This window comes from Lepidochelys kempii, chromosome 2 (assembly GCF_965140265.1).
Source record: "Lepidochelys kempii isolate rLepKem1 chromosome 2, rLepKem1.hap2, whole genome shotgun sequence".
NCBI classification, from domain to species: Eukaryota; Metazoa; Chordata; order Testudines; family Cheloniidae; genus Lepidochelys; species Lepidochelys kempii.
Window position 1 is genome coordinate 129256231 of NC_133257.1, and position 7027 is coordinate 129263257.

The following is a 7027-nucleotide window of genomic DNA, read 5'->3' on the forward strand; positions in this document are numbered from 1 at the left end:
TATGTGGTGTTCATCTCCCCAGACAGTTGATCTAATGATATCCCTTCTGTGGAGATCAAAGAAATGTTGTTACACCGATGTATCTGGATTTATCTTTAAAATATAAAAACAAGCCAACATTGCTACCGCATCTTCTAATGTATTTGCAACTTGATCACCACTTTAAATTCTAGCAAGCCTACCCAGTTGTACTACTTTAAAAGTCATGGTAAACTGTTCTCCTTTTATAGCAATACACACTTGCTTGATTGGTATATTTTTACTATTTCAGGTTATTCAAATTGTATGACAGATGCACAAGTGACTTTGGGATATATGTTTTATGAGCACAGACATATCTCATCACTCACAACAATTTCACCATCTCATAAAGGACCTATAGAACGGATATGCCTTGAATCGTCCATAACTAATGATATCTTTTAGCCCTCAGTAAAATTAGAAAAGTAACCTTGTCTATCTCAAAATACGATCCACCTAAGTAAAGATAACAAGAAAATAGTTCACATCATGTGAGACACTTTGTCTAAGGACCCACAGATTAGCCTAGTTCAAGAGTTTCTCTCCCCAAGAACAGAAACTATACAAACTAAAATGGCTAAACAAGAGGACTGTTAATCACCTAGTCAAGAATCTCCTATAATATGCATATGGATAAAACATCTTTCTCCCTCCCAACCTAGGTAAAAAAGAACTCTGAGGCTTTGTCTGCACTACAAACCTTTTAGTGACACAGCTGCGCCGCTACAGCCGTGACACTGTGCGCCTGTTTAGTGGAACTGCTGTTTGTTGGTGGGAGAGAGCTCTCTCTCAGACAAAAAAACTTCCACCGCCAATGAGGGGTGGTAGCTTTGTCTGCAGGAGTGTGTTCCTGCTGGCAAAGCGCTGTTCACACTGGCACTTTTTGTCAACAAAACTATTGTCTTTCGGGGTGTATGTGTGTGTGTTTTAACACTTCTGAAGGACAGAAGTTTTGTTATTCATTTGCCAATGTAGCCAAAGCCCAAGTTACCAAGAAAGGGTCACACCCTGCTTTCCTATGCAAAGTGGCCTATTGCACATTGAATAGATGAAGAGATGTGTGGGGAAGCTGCAAATTAAGCAGACTAGAAATGTGACTTTAAGATTGACAGTAAAATTGGGTGAACTACCTGTTACCCCCAAGAAATCCAAACCACATGTTTTCATCTCCAATTATAAACGATATATTGTCTTCTTGGTAAATCAAATATACCGGGATAATATCTCTTTCACCCCAAATTAGAAGCTGAACATTTTTTTTGCTGGGGAATCAGATCTATATGTGGAAAATCTCTCTTGTTCTAATGTAAGGCTTAAATCATGTGAAATGCTTGTGTACAATCAAAGCATATGTGGCATATGTCCTCCAAATTTAGAAGAGTATAAGGGCTTTTGTTAATTTTCATTGTACATGGCTTTTGCACTGTAGAAGCAATAGGAATTGTCTGGAACAAGGAAGGGGGAATGTTAAAAGATGTGAACCAGGGCATAATTTTGAAATAGTAAGAGAAATAGCTATAAAGGGGAATCTCAATTGATAGTAGAGGCTAATAATGAAATGCAATCCTTGAAATGAATTAAAATTAAAGAGGATTAAAGAAAATTATACACTATTGCCATCTATTGGATGCCAATGGGAAGCAGCAGAAAAACTAAACTGAAACCTGAACACTCACTCGGTATATATCCAATAGGAATCAGAGGGTGGGTCCCTCCAACGAGCCCTGAACCTCAGGTATATAAAACTCAAGAGGGTTGACTGAATCCAACGCAAGAAGCTGAAGAATCCTAAGTGTGACCAATGCCTGGACCAGCACTCTGGAAAGGACTCTCCCCTATCCCAATGCTAGAAGGATAAGAAGAAGTGGTGAGATTTAATCTCAGAGACTGCATTTCCCCTTCTATTCATTAATATAAATAACTGTAGGTTATTTTAATATAAATAACTGTCGGTTATCTTGCTGGTTGCCTGAGGTCTCTCTTGTAACCATTTTTTTTTTTTTTAGATTTGAATTCCATATTTTTTATGAGTCAAGGAAAATTGTCCCAAGAGAGGTTGAAAAGAATTGTTTTAAGCAATTGTTTTTAATATTCTAACCTTGTCCCTTTCGGACCAATACATTCAAACTTTACCAACCACATTCTTCAAAGTGCCTTAAAGACAAGTGCAACCTTGGAAGTGTGATAAATGTGTTAGGAAGTGAGAATTTATTATCATAAATAAATGTAATGAGAAATCTTGGTAATTTGCTTTGTTCCTTGCTTGCTTTGGCAGCACATATATACTAAAATTGGAATGAAACAGAAGATTAACATGGCTCCTGTGCAACGATGACACACAAATTCATGAAGCATTTCCATATTTTTTGATATAACTGCTGCAACTCTAGTCTGTGATAATTGCTTGCAAGGCTGTATTGTGTATGTAGTTCACACCTAGGACATTGTGTCCACTTGATTGATTGTGATTCACTTGAGTGGTGAATGGTTGATTGTATACTAATGTGTCTCTGGGTGAATTAATAAGTTGTTGGTTGGTTAAGAACAGGCAAGTAGCCTGATTTGAAAAATACTGTTCAAGTTATAAGTTGACCTGAAAAGTACCCAGCATTAAAAACTAGTAAGCTAATGCTCCCTAGACTCAAGAACAGGGGTTATCTTGTTAGAATCTCTTAAATATTGGCAAACCTAGTTTTAGATTTCAGCTTAAAAATCTAACTGGCTTCCTGGCAAATTCATAAATTGACCCCCTTTCACACTTACAATGTGATGTACAATTTGTGGCTTTTTGGCAATATACTCATTAGAACACATGGAATAATAAAAACAACTTAGAGCCAGACAATCTTCCTCCAAATTTTGCATGTGTTTATAAGCCATACACTAAATCATCATACCACACAAAGGTGAAAGTACAATTTTTCACACATACAGGAACACCTGAGCTAAAATACTGAAACAGATTAGCTGATATGCAGTTGCTGCCTGCAATAAGTCAACATGCACCTATAGTTCTCAATAGTGCCATCCAGGATACTATATTGTCTGTCTGTGACTCAGAGTGGGTATCAGCTAGGTGATTTCAGATACCACTCTGTGACTACAGTGGGTAAATGTTGAGTTTAATAATGACCAGGGTATACAATTTATTCTCCTATGTTAGGTTTCAGAGGAACAGCCGTGTTAGTCTGTATTCGCAAAAAGAAAAGGAGTACTTGTGGCACCTTAGAGACTAACCAATTTATTTGAGCATGAGCTTTCGTGAGCTACAGCTCACTTCATCAGATGTTTACATCTGATGAAGTGAGCTGTAGCTCACGAAAGCTCATGCTCAAATAAATTGGTTAGTCTCTAAGGTGCCACAAGTACTCCTTTTCTTTCTCCTATGTTAGTGAATGACAATCTACTGTGCAATGGATCCAGAACTCATGAGAGATACTCTCAATCTAATAAGGGCAATCAAACAGGTATGTGACCTTGAAAATGATGACACACAGAACCTTTTGCAGTCAAAATCAAGCGGGCTATATTTGGGACGTTCTGGGACGTTTTGTTCAGTTGAAAACTACTGTTACTTGGTACTCTGGGGCAAGTTGAACCTCAAGGTTTTGTAATTTCTGAGGCACACAAGTGTGGACAACTGGAAATTCTGTAGCACAAATTCTGCAGGGTAATTCTGTGTATTCAAATTTTGAAGGTTTTAATAGAAAATGCAAAGACGAATAACATGCACGTCTTTTTGATCATTTGTTTTCTTTTTGTGGGGCTGAGGTCTACAACTCCTAAAACATTTTTTTTCAGAAATGTTCACTAAATTTTATGAGCCTCTGAGTGTCCAATTTGACACGCCTTGTATCTGATTTTCAGAGGTGTTGAGGATCTGCAACTCCAAATGACATCAATGGGAGCTTTGAGTCAAGTGTCAAGTCAGGCCTTGAAAAACTGACAAAATTAGGGAGCATGTTTGAAGATATAACAGTCAGTGATCTGGGTCTTAAATTCTCCTCTGGATGCAGGAGAGGGATGTCACTGAACCAAAGTGCTGTCTGTGCCACTTTAACTATAATTTTGGAAAAACAAACCAACAGTTTTGGGAATTTTATTTGGCTCAATCCAAGAGATGACATTTTCTCTAGTCCCCATATGTAATCAAGCTGAGCTTTTTAAAAGTCATTTTTAATTAATCTAGATATGCAAGCCAGGTGAGATTAACTGAAGTCATAAACAGGAATGATTACACATAACAAAAATCCCATCGAAACCAGAAGTGAAACAGAACACTTAGACAAAACAAACCTCAGTATTTGGAAATCTGGAGTAACTGGAAAATCTCATTGTACTAGCTAGCATCATGTCATCACCTCAATTTTGAAGAAGCACTGAAAGATATTAAAACATCTCCAAAAGGAAATAGATACTGAATGGAACAAGGATATGAATATATTACATTTTATGTATGTGTTATGAATTCCACATTTCATAGAAGGAAAATCTGTGGACCAGGTTTTGCCTAATTTCCCACAAGAGAGCAAGGGAAAGAGAAGAGCATACAAGGATGCTACAGCTAAACCAGAACATTGGTTCCTAGGCTTCCCAAGCACATGGTAGGAAATTATTGCACCATCGATGTTGCTAAGTACAACAGAGGTGGTTGGGTCTGATACAAGTGGAGCCCATTTGCATGCCTGGCCATCTAGAGCCAACAATGGGAAGCAGCACATGCTACAACTACTGCTTGTGTGTGTGTTCCCACAGCATATGCCTGAAGGGATTCTATTTCTCTCCTTCCTCCTGGGCAAAATGCCTCTATGGTATTCTGTCTGCCTCATCTTTTAACACACAACTACAAGAGTGGCTAACTAGTGCCACAGTTGGGCCCTATATTATAGGTTCTCAAAAGTAACACCTAACAATATTAATATTAACATATAGATTACTACTCATTTTTGTCTGTTGCTACCCAAAGAGCTAGACTGTGATATCTATTACACCAAAATAAGTCTGGTGTACCTCATGTAAAGTCAATAGTTTGTGCTTTAGCACTGTAAATCTGCAGTATCTGTCATCTTTTGTAGGGCTGTATGTTATTTTATGCCTTCAAAAGAAGAAAAGTTTTTTTTTTCCAAGATGTCTTTAAACTTATTTCTTATTTGTAATTGTAAAATAAATGAATAATAATGTCTAACAATTATTTAGCACTTTTCATCTGTACATCTCAAAGTGCTTTACAAAGGAGTTATCATAATTCCCATTTTGCATATAGGTAAACTGAGGCAAAGAGCGATTAAGTGATTTGCCAAAGGTCATGCAACAAAGTCAGGAACAGAACTCAGATCCGAGTCCCAGTCCAGTGCTCTAGCCACAAAGCAACACTGCTTCCACAGTACAATAAATGATTCCACCGAGAAATTCTTACAAATCATACAACAAACTAGTAAAGGGATCAAACAAAAAAAATCCAAACAATATCTGGATTTTAAATACACCAAAGAATGAGTTTTTTCATATCTGTGGTCCTGGCACAGGTTCATCTGTATCTTCTCTAGTCTGGGCAAAGCTGACATGAATTGAGATTAGTAATGTGCAAACTATGACAGTCCTTACACTGAAACAAAACAAGCCCAAATTCAAGTATACCAAAGATCTGACAGCCACCCCATTTTAGACAAGCAAATGATTAAACACAAACAGCTTCTGAAGAGATTGGAAATGAAAAACAATAGTTGTTCTGACAGCATGGAACAAAGGCTCCACTGTAAAACTCTTTAGATCCTTATTAAAGAGGCAGCAATTTACATGCATCCATTATAACTTGCAGCTTGTTAATAATGCATGTAGTACAGTTTTGTGTTGAATAATTTTGTTTTAATGCAGGAAGCATAAACCTGTTTTATATTAACTGATATTTAATGAGCAGGGTAGAACCTATCAAGGCCTGAAATTGATGGATCATACATCCAGAAAATGCATAATGTGATCAGGAAGAACATTCCAGTGCAAGGTCTCCAATAATTAAGAGTGCTTCTCTTAGCAAATAAGAAAGATTTGCATAGTATTTGTCATGTCTGCTTAACTTGGAATTAATCAGATAAGGAGAGCAAAGCTGGTGACTTTTTCTTGTGTTTTGATCAAGAGAAGAGAAATTTGTGATGAACCTAGACTTCTAGTTTTTTAACAACTGAGCATTTTCTCTCATCAGAAATCACTTCATGAAAATGTTTAATATTACTCTAACTTGTTGCAGTAAAATAATAATAAAAAAAAGAGTTAAAACACTAGTCACATTCAAGCCTGGAGCGACGAAAGGAGAATGATCTCTTGCAATAGAACCAAACATTTATAGTCCACTCACTACTAAACCCTTCACTCCCCCCACCCCCACGAATTCTGAATGATGAATACTTTGAATAATCCATTTCTGTGTAAAAGTAGTCAGCCACACAAGGATGCTGTTTGAAGGCATATGCAATTGCAAAAATGTCTTTCCAGTAAAGAGAGCTACTACAAAATTATATACATCTCTTAGAGGTCACGTTTTAGATATGTTATAATAATGCACTGAGGCTGATTATTACCCTGTAATTCCCATACTTTTTGTGTGTGTGTGCATCCGCTTCTGCCTGCATCAAACATTTCTTAATCCTTTCCCTGCTGTCACTCTTTTAGCAAGTTCTAGCCTGCTAACATCACAGATTCTCAGATGAACTTTGCAAGTTTACATAAAAAGGAAATACTGTGTCTTATTTATAACTTTCAACAAAACGCCAAAGCTGTAATTCAAGTTCCTGATTCTTCTGCAGAATATATAAAACCCTTTATCTGCCTCTAAGAAGGTTTATGGTGTCATCATCATAATCAGAACCACCAGATTGAATATTATACTCAAATCAAAATTGTATTTTATTCCCTATCTTAAAGTCTAATCCCTCCCAACAGAATGTGTGGAATTTCTAAAAAGATATCAAATTCAACTCCATTTCCACCACTGACAAAATATATTTCCTAA

The 7027-nt window shown here is 36.9% G+C and overlaps 1 non-coding gene across 1 annotated transcript; it reads left to right on the forward strand.

The window, feature by feature from the left end:
- The first annotated feature begins 2284 nt into the window (after positions 1-2284).
- On the forward strand, positions 2285-2387 carry LOC140907987 (U6 spliceosomal RNA). The gene has a single exon (XR_012157698.1). It is a non-coding gene; the product is annotated as a U6 spliceosomal RNA (small nuclear RNA).
- The last annotated feature ends 4640 nt before the right edge of the window (positions 2388-7027 follow it).